Source organism: Gekko japonicus, unplaced genomic scaffold (assembly GCF_001447785.1).
Source record: "Gekko japonicus isolate JY-2015 unplaced genomic scaffold, Gekko_japonicus_V1.1 scaffold1091, whole genome shotgun sequence".
In the NCBI taxonomy this organism is placed as follows: domain Eukaryota; kingdom Metazoa; phylum Chordata; class Lepidosauria; order Squamata; family Gekkonidae; genus Gekko; species Gekko japonicus.
This window is the reverse complement of record NW_015177044.1, coordinates 457,752-470,013: the sequence shown is the minus strand read 5'-3', so window position 1 is coordinate 470,013 and position 12,262 is coordinate 457,752.

Below are 12,262 nucleotides of genomic sequence, written 5' to 3'. Positions count from 1 at the left end.
CCGAGAGAGATCTACGCAGCATCAAAGAAAAGCCTGAAATGGTCCATTCCGGCCAGACGGTGGCAGTGGTGCGCTGCGACTGCGAAAAATGCTGACGACATCAAGCGACACCGACTAAAGAACGCTGCCGGAACACGTCTGATGCTTACAGCTGACCAAACTCCCTGTCGAATGCGAAGTGTGTGTGATTAAAAATGATATATGTTGTCCTCCCTTCCCCCATCATTGTTAGTCCCTTGTGAATACACGAGTAACTGTAAATCGCTCAGAGCCAACAGCTCTGCAAGGATTGAGCGATTAATAAATCGAAAGATTATTATTATTATTATTATTATTATTATTTATTGCCAGAAGACAGAGGATGTGCATTGCGTCCCTGTATACTGTCCCAGTGCTAATGAGTAACAGGGGCAGTGGAAAAGGGAGGGTGGGCATCAGGGAGCTACTGGAAGGAAATACTGTAAGAGTGTTAATGTTTTAAGCATGTCTGTATTTTGAGTTAAAACATAATATTGTTAATTGGGTTTGCCTGTGTCCTTTATAAAATTTATATCTCTGGTACCTGGCATTACATTTTATGGCACACATGGTCTGGCCTGACAAAGTGACATTTATGTCAGATCCGGCCTTCGTAACAAATAAATTCGACACCTATGCATGTAGAAGGTTGCCCTTACCCCTACAATGCACTCTTACGGCATAATGATGATACCTAATAGCCCTGAGTGCCCCCCCCCATTAAAAAAATCTGCAAGGGGAGTCACCCAGAGCTGAAGTAAAGATTTCTGCAGATCCATATTTGCAGAAAAAATATGTTAAGGGGTTTTGTTTTTTAAAAATGTTTGATTGAATAAAATAAAAAGTTGTAAAAATGCCAAAATCTCTCAGGACTATTTAATTAAAACCTCACAATATTACCTCATGAGATTTTAGATGTCATTTCTGATTTGCCTAGGCAACCAAGAAAACCAGCTGAGATTTCATGAGCATCCTCAAAGAACTTTGCCAAGGCACAAAGCAAGAAGAGAGACAGTGAAAGACAATCCATGGGGAGGGATATTCCCCCCTCTTCCGTGCATCTTCATGGATTCCCCCCTCATATTTATTTAAGGTCTCAGTGGTATCTACCACATCAGAGGTGACTTCCAGACAAGACCATAAACAAGTCATAATAATCACATAAATGAACCAAATACCAGCAATAAACTTCAGGCCAGAATAAAAGAATAATTAGAGGTTTCCTTAAAATACCATAACATTAACCAATTTGGTGTAGTGGTTAGAATACTGAACTAAGATCTGGGTGACTCAGAGCTTAGTTATACATGACATGTGACATAAGTCAGGTCAGAGGACTCACAGTCACAGTATATTGAGGAAAACTCACCTTGAAAACTGCTCCATTGCTCACAATGGCTTTGAGTGCTGTGAGGATGGGAGAAGCCACTTCAGCCTTCACTCCTAGCCATTTCAAATGGCTATGGGAGCCTTCCTTGGGCTCCACATGTCCTCAATTTTTAAGGTGAGCTCCCCCAATATATGTGTAACAATGAGTTGGGTTGGGCAACCCTCAAACCAACTCATGTCACATGCAATGTATAGTTGCTAGCTCAGGTTTATACATTTCCACTCTGTCATGGAAGCTTGCTGGATGACCATGAGCCAGTCATACACTCTCAGCCTAACCTATCCCACAAGGATGTTATGAGGATAAAACTGAAAGATGAATGATGTAAGCCAGCTGGGGTTCCCACTGGGGAGAAAAGCGGGGTATAAATGAAATAAATTAAAATAGTTGAAGGGCAATAGAAAACACACAGAACACACTAACCAAAATGCCAGGAAAACAAAAAATGTTTTCACCTGGCACTTAAAAAAAATGTTTTTACCTGACAAGCCAATGTGGGAAGAGAATTACATAACTGAGGTGCCACAACACAAAAGGCCCTGTCTCTGGTGCTTACTGTACTGCCACCATTGAGGGTCCACAGAACAGAGCTTGAGAAACAGACCTCCTTCACTGATGGGCAGGTTCATGTGATAGCTGGCCTTTGAAGTACTCTGGTCTCAAGCAATACACAATACATCTGATAATGATAAATATTTCTAAGTAACCAATTCCCACCCTCCTCCATACATTGCAAAGGTGAGTTGAGTCATAGCTGTTATGGTATATTTGGTAAAAGGGTTCACTTACATGACTGACAGCCTGAGCAATGCCATATCCAATACCAAAACTATGGTTAATTCACAGTCATGTTTTCTGTATTACCTAGGAAGTTCCCCAAGTAGGTTAAAGACCCCTAACTTACTCTGGGTGTGGCCTTGTTGTGTTGATTTCTTTATCTGAATGGGGGTGTGTGTGTGTTACAATAAGATATAGTAAAAAAAATGCATTTGTCATCTCTCATGGGAGCTGAGACTTGAAGAATTCTACTTTATGCACTAGCATTCTAACAGAACTTTTAAAAGGCTTCTGCAACAGCTCTTCAGAAGGCGAAACAAGGACAGGGTATCAGCAAACAGGGAATGCCAGGACCTGAAATGGACTGTTGATGCAAAGTTAACAGTAGGATCTGTTGCTCCGCAGAATAAATAACAAAGCGTGAAGGCGAGCGGTGGCACAAGGGATTTATCCTCTGGTTACAAGTAACATCTGAGCTGAACAGAACTGCTGTCAGTTCTAGCCCCGTGCTGGTGTGAGCTACCAGCCTTGTCCCCAGCTCGCCGTCCACCAAGCGGTTCGAAAGCTTCGGCGAGTAGATAAAATGGATACCACTCCTTAGAGAGGGTGGGCACACCCACCCCCCCTGGTGGGGGAGGTGTTAGCTGGTGAACGGAATGTTCAGCTCGTAAGATCGGAAGCCTAGAAGATCTCTTCGGCATCAAGAAGCCTGTAATGGCCAGGTGATGGCAGTGCGGTGCTGTGACCCGAAGAGTCCTAGAGAAAGAAGCTGATGTCATCAAACCATGCTGAGTGGGAAAAGGGCCGTCTGGAAAATGCCATCTGGAACATGACTGAGTTTACAACTGAGCAAAAAATCCCCATCGGTTGCGAACGTGTGCAATGTAAAGACTTATATATATGTTGTCCTCCCTTACCCCTATGAATCATTGTTAGCCCCTTGTGAATGTGTAACTGGAAATCGCTCAGAGCCAGCACCAGCAGGATTGAGCGATTAATAAATTGAAAGATTATCATCATCATCATCATCATTATTATTATTATTATTATTATTATTATTATCTAGGAGCTCATGTTTGAAAATGTAAAGAAAGATATGCATGCCAAGTCCACATTCCTGTATAAATATTCAGGAGTAATTGTTTACAGGGCAAGCACCCATGTTTCCTTGTGCTACTCCTGCATTGTAAACCAACGTTTACTTATGGTTTATGTTGAAAGTTGTACAAAATCTGTCTATTCAGATGAAGGGCAATAACTGAGAGCAAAATATTTCACAATATTCTGAAATATTGATGTCTTATTAAACAATATTAAAGCGCTCTTTTTCCAGTGGGGGAAAAGCTATATTATAATTTATCAGCAGTTTAGATCAGGAAAACATTCTAGCTAAAACCTACAATTAAGCCTGTATTATTTGCTGGAATCTCCATCAGGGCTTTTATTTTTTTGAGAAAGTACCAGTTTGTAAGCCTATCAGATTTCAATTTGCATGCAGGAACAGTGACATCTAGTGGACAGCAAGCTTTAAAAGATAAATAGAATGGATTCTATACTGGGAGATACTCTCCATCTGAGTTCTATTATTTAACACTTTCATGGCAAACTGTATCACATCAAGTCCAAAAATCTCATATATGACCTACAGCAAAATATACATGTGTAAGAAAAACAAAGATTTTTACGTCTACCAAACACACAAAGTAGTGCAGCCTAGATCCAAATGCAATGGTACAAGAATCCATTTAACATACTGCATTTCTGAACAAAAAAGCCACACATGAACACAACCAAGGCCTTGAATTAAAGCCAATAAAGTACTGAAGAACAGAAGCACAAGAAGAATGATCTGAATTCCAAATTGACATTGAATCTGCTCCTTGGGGTGAGGAAAATGGAACTCCTGCAAATTTCACTCTTTTATAGCCCTTGTTTTTTAAATCCTTAAATCGTTGTGCATCGTGAAATCTATATACTAATAGCCAAGACACCCCCTCTGTGTGGATATCTGAATCCATACATCGGGGGCACTTGGAGGGCAAAGAGATTTTCCTGCACACTTGGGGCAATCTCCAGGTGAGAAGAAAAATCTGAAAAGTTTAAAAAAGTATACAGGGGATACTTAAATCCCCCCAAAAAACTACAACTGCTTTCTCTGGGTATGCGCAGGGAACTCACTGAGGCGTGTGAACAGCTTGAGGGAAGCCACCACGCCACTTACCCTTGGAAACTGTGGGGTGCTGTGCAAGGAAACTCCGGGGACTTCGGGGAGTTTGCCTCAACACTGCCCCCCCACTCCATTTCTTCTGTCTGTTCCCAGCCTCATTTGTTTGGAATTAGTGGTGAAGACACTGAGTGCAGCTGTGAGCCCGGCTGCCCTTCGCCCTTTCCATCTATCCCCTGGTGAGGGCTCAGCCGCTCCCTCACCGGCAGCCTCCTCACTTCTCCCGAGGCTCCGTTGTGCTGGGTCAGACTCCCACAGCCTGGGTGCCATTGCCCAGATATGTGTTGGGGGAGCCTTGGAGACAAGAGAAGGACGGGGGGAAGGAAGCCTCAGCGATCCTGTCTAGAGCAGTTCTGAATGAGCCACCGAGAGAGGAAAGGGGTGGGTAGCCTTGGAGAGGTTGTCTGGAGCAGTTCTAAACAAGCCACCGGGGGTGGGGTGGGGGGAGTCAGTGGGTCTGGCAGCTGCAGGGGAACCTGGAGAGAAAGTGTATGTGTGTGTGATATGAGACCCGCCCCCGCGGGCGCAAGTATTGCAGGCGGGCACTGCTTATATATTCTAAACCCATTACACCTGGGCAATCATTACTTTAAATCAGGCTTCAACAAATCCCAGGTGCCATGTCACCATGGTGCCTAGAAATTTCACTGTGGCACCTAGTATTTTCAGCAATGATTTTATCACAGTGTCTCTCAACAATTCCCAGTGGAAGTACAACACTTATTTCTCATTTCTTATCTGAATACTTTTATTGTGTGACATACAAATAACTGTGCATGAAGTTGTTGCCATTGCTTGTTTATATGCAAACTTAAGTGTATACCATTCACTGGTGGTTGATGTATTAATTTCTTAATCAGTTGCTTTCAATACACTATACTGGTATACAGAGGTCATTTCGGGGGGAACGCGGGGGAACACAGTTCCCCCAGGTGAGGTACGGGGGGCGGGGCACATGATGAAGCCCCACCCCCTGTTTCCGTCCGCCCCGCTTCCGGCCCTCATTCAGCCAGGAGGAGGCAGGCAAAGAGGGAGGGTAAGTTGCTTCCTCCCTGCCTCTCCCCACCCCTGCCTGCCTGGGGCCAGGGAGGGCCTTCGCGGGGCTTCCTTGCACTCCCGCCGGCCTTGCAGGTCCACTGCCGGGCCCCTCATGGGGCTCGGCAGTGGAGCTGTAAGGCCGGCGGCGGTGGCCGGGACCGTTGGCGGCGGGGGGTGTGGCCTTATGACACACGTCCAGTGATGTCAGGGGGGGTGGCCTTATGACACACTTCTGGGGATGTCAGGGGGTGTGGCATATGCTAATGAGTTATGCTAATGAGTTCCCCTAGCTCTTTTTCTGCGAAATGACCCCTGCTGGTATATTTTCTATACATCTGTTTGGTGTAGTGGTTAAGAGTGCGGATTCTAATCTCAAACAACTGGGTTTAAGTCCTCACTCCTCCACTTGCAGCTGCTGGTGTGACCTTGGGTCAGTCACAAGTTCTTTCAGAGTTGTTCTCTCAAGAGCAGTTCGTGAAAGTGCTCTCTCAGCCCCATCTACCTCACAGAGTGTCTGTTGTGTGGAGGGGAAGGGAAAGGGGATTGTAAGCCACTCTGAGTAAAGAGTGGGGTATAAATCCAACCTCCTCCCCCTCCCTCTCCCCCTCTTCCTCCTTCTTCCTCCAGCATTCAATTAAACACATTTTTAATTTTTTAAATCAATATTGAATTATAAGTTTCAGAGGGTAGCCATGTTGCTCTGGAGCAGAACAGTTAGATTTGAATCCAGTAGCACTTTAGAGACCAACAAGTGTAAACTTTACAAGGGTGTAAGCTTTCAGACTCTCAAAAGCTTGCACCCTGAAGCTCTTGTTGGTCTCGAAGGTGCTACTGGACTCAAATCAGGTTAGGGTGATTGGTTAACTTTTGGTTGAGGTAATGAGGTGATGAAAGCTAGGGTAACCCCATTTTTAAAATACACTATAATTATTTTATCATAGCTTTAATGAAATTACAAGAATCTGTGAAGAGTTTAGGACTAGGTTTTGTGGCAGCAAAAATTAGAAAGCATGGTCATTATAATATGAAACTCTGAAGGCTGAAAAATGTATCTGGCTCCTAAATTGGGGGTTGGCTCTCAGAGTTTTAAAAAAACCCAACACCTTGTCAAGGTCTACACTAAATGGTCCTTAAACGGAGATCATGGCTATTCATTTACTACATTTCTATATCACTTCCCTCATTGCTCGAAGCAGTTTACAATAAAAAACAGTTTAAGAATCAACCAGTAACCTGACATATTAAAATACTAGATCAATTAAAACCAAGACAGGAAAAATTCAGCCTAACTCTGCCATGTGAATGGAACAAGAGACAATCCTGACTTCAGTTGGCAGCCCCTTAAATAAGGGTAGGCTCACCAATACTTGGGTTCCCAGCTCTGAGTTACAAAATACCTGGAGATTTGGGAGGTGGAGCCTGGGGAGGGACCTCAGCAGCTTTAGTATTATAGAGTCGACCTTCCAAAGGAGCCATTTTCTCTGGGGAGACTAAGCCCTGTTGTCTAGAGATCAGTTATAATACCTGGAGGTCTCCAGGAGCCACCTAGAGGTTGCCAACTCTAGTCACACCAGAGAACACTCTTGCCCTGACAGTCACAAAGCAAGGCTTGTTGTAAGGATATTAAAATCCATCTAGGCTCATATAATGAGAGGGGGTCCTTCCCTGATTCATGGAAGTAGGGGCCTCTCATGAGTGGGCAGGGGTAGTTTCATTTCACATGCCTCCTGAAGAAGTGAGCCAGTGACTCATGAAAGCTCACACCCTGCCACAAATTGTGTTAGTCAAGAAGGAGGAGGTGGAGGAGGAGGAGGTTGGCTTTATACCCCGCCCTTCACTCGAAGTCTCAGAGCAGCTTACAGACTCCTTCCCCTTCCCCTCCCCACAACAGACACAACATTTATTGCCTCGCCAAAAATAAGATCCAGTGTGTTACCTGCTTGGTGTATAGGAGCCAATTCGAATTGGGAGAGTCCCAGTGCTGTCATGGACTACACTAGGTCCCTGGCCTGAGAGGAAGCCACATAATCAGCATGGACATTAAAATCCCCCAAGTCTAGGGCGTTCCAATGCCCAGCCTGAAATAGCCTCCAACAATCCTGGCAGGGTATCTGTTGGTGCGTTAGGGGGTCAGTAAACCAAACTCTCCTTGGCTTCCCATACAAGGCCAACACATTTAATGCTGACAATTTTTGGAGTGGGCAGTGCCCTGAGGGAGAAAGGCTCCCAGATAAGCACCGCTGCCACCCCGCCGATTAGTCTGTGACTGGTGAAGGACCGAAAAACCCAGGAAGGCAAGCTGGTTCAGAGCTAAAGTCTTGCCTTCCCTCACCCAAGTCTCAGTCACACATGCCAGGTCTGCATGCCACACTGCCAGATAATCTCATAGAACAGAAGTCTTGTTGTTAATAGACCTGGCATTAGACAACTCCAGTGTTGGAGAAGGGTATGTCTTCCTAGCCCCACAAGTAGCATCTCTTGGGATGGGATGCAGGCAGGAAGGAGATCGAGTATTTCCTTCTGTAGGAAGCAAGATTGACAATATATTTCAGATAATTAAGACCACATCAGGGAATCTTATTTAGCTGGACCCTTACCTTGTAGAGTATTTGACATAATAGTTAATCCGATCATACCTGTGGCTGTTGCACCACAAGGATACGCTTACTTCAAAGCAACTTGTCCCAGTAAGTTGTCTGAAACGCTGATACAAGAGATAAATTCCTCTGTTGTCCAGACCAGCGACTCTGTACTAGACATAATATGCAGACTTTGGCAAAGACGTAGAGCTGGAGTAGTAATTAAGGGAAAGGAATGGGTCAGGGGCTTTGAAAATTGAAGCTATGTCTCATTTCTACCTTCTTGACAGCAGCTTTACGACTCGGAGGAGCAATCTTCTCATAGAATGAATCGGACCCCAGGTACAAGGTATGATCACCTGCCACCCATCAAGCAGCCCAGTCCAGATTGCTGTGTGTCATGACTAGACAGCAGGTGAGCTACAAAAAAAAAAAAAAAATGCGCTGCCTAGTCATAACACAAGCAAGCCATTCAACAGACTACCAAGGAAAACAGAAGCATAGACAGGGTTTTTACATTTCTGTTGGATAGTGTCCATTCTGTCACTATTGGCAACATACAGACTTCCTCCTCTCCCCCACCATACTGCAGAGATTTTTTTAAAAAATTGTATTGGGGAGGGGAGTTCCAAGGTGAGGGGCAACATATATATGGTGTTGAGAAATCTAGAAATCTGTGTCTAGAAATGCTGTGTTAACGCACCCTGCAGCTCCTCAGTCCCAGTTGGGGTTACTATCTGGCCTGCAGAAAACTTTTGTGTCCCTTGAAGAGGGGCATAATGTGCAGGAAATGGGCAGCTGAAGCTTTTCATGGCAGGGAGGCAAATAACACCACCTGGTATATAACATCTCTCTATACCAGTCTCTATTAAAGCCTCTGTTAAAGGGACACGGCCCTTTTCTCCGGGCCTATTGGCAACCATACCACAGACTCTACCAATCTTTGCTTTTTGTAAGGCCAAAAACATCTGGACTTCCAATCATGGAACTCCAGTACCGCATGTAGCCTGGTCTGGATAGTGCTTGTGTTGGCTGGGCAACCTAAGGACTAATATAGGCCAGGCTACACAACAGCACTTCACATGAGAAAACTGTACCTGGGTAGCACCACTTCAGACTGCATTTAATCATTGTATTTTTTTTTTTTAAGGGGGGCTTTCTGTACTCACAGAAAGTTTGCAATGTATTCCATATAGGGGTCTCCTGTTCCTGCTGGGGCATGGGACACAGGGCCTGGGACCTGTATCCTGTTGCTCCTCCTGTGGGGAAAATAATAGCTACCAGTGACAATATGACATCGCTTTTAGGGAAAACCCAGAAGTGACATTAGTCTGCTTTAAGAATCTTGAGGTTCTTGTGATTCCTAGAGAGGTACTATAGCCCAACAAAACCTCCACTCATGTCTCCACCCCCTGGACCCCCACTGATAGCCAGGCCACGCCTGGCAACCCTTCTTTCAAAGCAGAGTTACACTCTTCTAAGTCTATTCAAGTCAAAGGACTTAAAGAATATAATTGTGCTGTGATGACACTAGTGGTGTCAGAAAATCTAGAGTTTTCCTTGAAATGTATGTTTTAAATGTGTAGGGATGTTTTTCACGGGGAAATATTCAAAGGCATGACAAACACATGCACAGATTCTGCATGAAGCATCACTAGGTTTACCATTTTGCTACGGTAAAGACCATGGAGATTTGGGAAATTGCCACAGCATCACCTGAAAGTAATGTCACATTCCCCCGGAACTCCACCCTCCACAGGCACTGGACCCCAAATCTCCTGGCACAGGGCTGGCAACAATAAGATCTGCTAACAGGGCCTCTCAGAGGTCCAGAGAGGGCCTGGCCACTTCTAAATGTTGAGGCCCCAAGACATAATAAAAAGAAAAGCCACATATGATACACATAAAAACTTATTGAAGGCCAAAAAATCAAGTGTCTAAATCTCAGGTCCCCTTTGATCTTGAAGCCCCCAGGCCTCCCCCCACATTGGTTCCGAATGTTTGCAAAGATCATGCCTGAGAAAGAGAAGAAGAGTTAGAACAACAGTCTTAACTTGCAGGAAATTTATCTCTGCGTAATAAAAAAAATAGTCAGGAGGATGGAACAGGAAGATTTTTGTAAAAAAGAGAACACTCTCAGGAAAGCCAGCTACAGTTATGTACAAATGCCTCTAACTGACCAAATACAAGAAAAGAAAGAAAGAAAGAAAGAAAGAAAGAGAGAAAGAGAGAGAGAGAGAGAGAGAGAGAGAGAGAGAGAGAGAGAGAGAGAGAGAGAGAGAGAGAGAGAGAGAGAGAGAGAGAGAGAGAGAGAGAGAGAGAGAGAGAGAGAGAGAGAGAGAGAGAGAAAGAGAGAGAGAAAGAGAGAGAGAGAGAGGGAGGGAAATAGAGAGAGAAAGAGAGAAAGAGAGAAAGAGAGAAAGAGAGAGAGAGAAAGAGAGAGAGAGAGAGAGAGAGAGAGAGAGAGAGAGAGAGAGAGAGAGAGAGAGAGAGAGAGAAAGAAAGAAAGAAAGAAAGAAAGAAAGAAAGAAAGAAAGAAAGAAAGAAAGAAAGAAAGAAAGAAAGAAAGAAAGAAAGAAAGAAAGAAAGAAAGAGCTTCAGGAGACTACACTACACGATCTTAGCCAAAAGGCCAAGAAGCGATCTCTGGAGATCAGTTTGCATTCCAGAACTCCAGGCCTCACTTAGACGCAGGTATGCCTAGTAATTCTGTGAGGGAGAGGGATGATTAATTGATTCCTTTCTACCATTTTTCCACTTTATCTCTACAGCGCCACCATCCAGCAACTCCTCTCCCTCATGGGGTTCTAAACTTGTATTTCTAGAGATATAGTTTAGCACTCTGACATTTCTATAAGAAGTGTGCTTAAACATTAAATATGCTTAACAGTTGCCCTAGGGTTGCCAACTCCAGGTTAGTTGGAGCCTGGGGAGGGCAAGGTTTGGGAAGCAGAGGGACCTCAATGGGGTATAATACCATAGGTGATGCTGGGGGTAGCTGCTTGACCCTGTACTGCTTATGCTATGGGGTTCTACAGGGTTTCATCTTATCCTCCATGCTATTTAATATGTACATAAAATCATTGGAAGAGGGATCTGGAGTGGGGTGCCATCAATATGTGGATGACACCCAGCTCATTTTTACCTTAACAACTAAGTCAGGTGGGTCTGTGGAAGTCCTGAATATGTTCCTGGAGAAGGTAATGGGATGGATGGGCGCAATAAACTGAGGCAAAATTGAGGTGCTGTTGGTCAAATGGTGAAGATGCTCAGGGACTGTGGAGTCAGCCTGTTCAGGAATGGGTTGCACTCCCCCTGAAGGAACAGGTTTGTAGCTTGGGGGTGCTACAATCACTTGGCCATGGTTGGAGGCTCATGTCTCCTCCATGGCATGTAGTGCCTTTTTATCAACTACAGCTGATTCGCCGGCTATAGCCATGCCTTGAAAAGTGTGATCTGGCCACAGCAATACATTCTCTGATCACATCCCAGTTAGATTACTGTAAAGTGCTCCACATGGGCTGCTTTTGAAAATGGTTCACAAACTTCAGTTGGTTCAAAAGGCAGTAGCCAGGCTATTGTCAGGGGTTGGTTACAGGGATCGTCTCACCCCTGTACTCAGGGCTTTTTCTATTTTTTGGAAAAAGAGGTGCTGGAACTCTCAAGAGGGAAACTCAGGAACTTTTAAACATTTTAAAAAGAATTTTGTTGAAGAGATTCCAGAACTCTGTTCCGGCATGTTCCCCCATAAAGAAAGCCCTGCCTGTACTGAAAGACTTGCCTTGGTGACCCATCTATTTCTGGGCACAGTTCAGAGTGCTGGTTCTTACCACTGAGGCCCTCAATGGCTTGGGTCATGGTACCTGAAGGGCCATCTCCTCCCATCTGTCTCCGTTCTCTGTGCCCCTACCTTCAGAGGAGTGGCGGGTGGCAACAAGAGACTGGGAGTTTTCTGTGGTAGCATTTCGCTTTTGGAATGCCCTCCCCTTGAGGCTGCTGGTACCTACTTTATTTTCTTGTAGATACCAGGATGAAACACATTTTAACCCCAGTTTTGAATTAGGATTTTTCTCTCAGCTTTTTAATGGTCTGCTGCTGTTTTATGTACAGTTTTCATTCTGCTTTGTCCAATCACTTGTTTTAATGGCTTCCTTTTCACAGCTTGTTTTTTATATTGGAGTTTTTAATTGTAAGCCACCTCAAACAGAACTCTGAAGAGGCAGCTTAGAAATATAC